Raw genomic sequence first — 816 nt, forward strand, 5'->3', positions numbered from 1 at the left:
ACACACACACACACACACACACACACACACACACACACACTACTGTCTACACACACTGACTGGTCACTGGTCATCTTTTGTGGACGTCGTCACGAGGGGCGCGCTTAGTACATCGGATGGGTAAACGTTATTTAGAAGGCAGATTCAACGTAGATTCAAAACAAGCGTAAATCAGGCATTAGTGAGAATGACGGGCGAGTGAGTGACGTCAGTGAGTGAGTGGTAAAGCAAGAGAAGAGCAACCGAGCAATCGGAGCGGCTGCGTGAGGGAACAGCAGAGACAACGTGTAGTGAGTTAACAGAGAACGTCGAGCTTTCTTAGACATGGTGGCTTCATCAGAATCAGCTCTATTCGCCAGGTATGAAGACACATACGAGGAATTTGACTTAGGTTGGAGCAAGCCAGCGAGCGTCACACGCTTTCTCGAAAAGAAACAAAGCAGACAGCAACATAATAATATATACAATACAACATCACAACATAATGCACAAAACTACACACGGTTCATGTGCTCACATGAAGGAATTTTTTGAGGTGGCTTCGGAGGGAGTGAGAAACACAAGAGACCGAGGCAGTCAGACGGATACGGGGCGGGTTGGGGTGGGGGAGTGTATGTGTGTGTGTGTGTGTGTTTGAGATAATAAGTTGTGTGTGTGAATGTGAAGCGTCAGACTGTCTATGTTGTTAAAAGCTCAACTCAGCTCAGCTGACTCAAAACGCACAAATTTTGCTGTTGCGTAATCGCACAGGAGTGACCTGGCAATTTCGATTAGATTAATCGTGCAACCCTAATCACCACCACTACCAATGGATCA

At 46.6% G+C, this 816-nt stretch overlaps 1 protein-coding gene and 1 long non-coding RNA gene across 2 annotated transcripts in view; both read left to right on the forward strand.

Moving 5' to 3' along the window:
- The window catches only part of LOC116688926 (rRNA/tRNA 2'-O-methyltransferase fibrillarin-like protein 1), a 35293-nt gene that overhangs the window by 9981 nt on the left and 24496 nt on the right, over positions 1-816 (forward strand). The gene's annotated exons all lie outside the window — the stretch shown is intronic.
- Positions 1-816, forward strand: part of LOC116688927 (uncharacterized) — a 7462-nt gene that overhangs the window by 5897 nt on the left and 749 nt on the right. The window lies entirely within an intron of this gene.

This window comes from Etheostoma spectabile, chromosome 5 (assembly GCF_008692095.1).
Source record: "Etheostoma spectabile isolate EspeVRDwgs_2016 chromosome 5, UIUC_Espe_1.0, whole genome shotgun sequence".
Classification (NCBI taxonomy): Eukaryota; Metazoa; Chordata; class Actinopteri; order Perciformes; family Percidae; genus Etheostoma; species Etheostoma spectabile.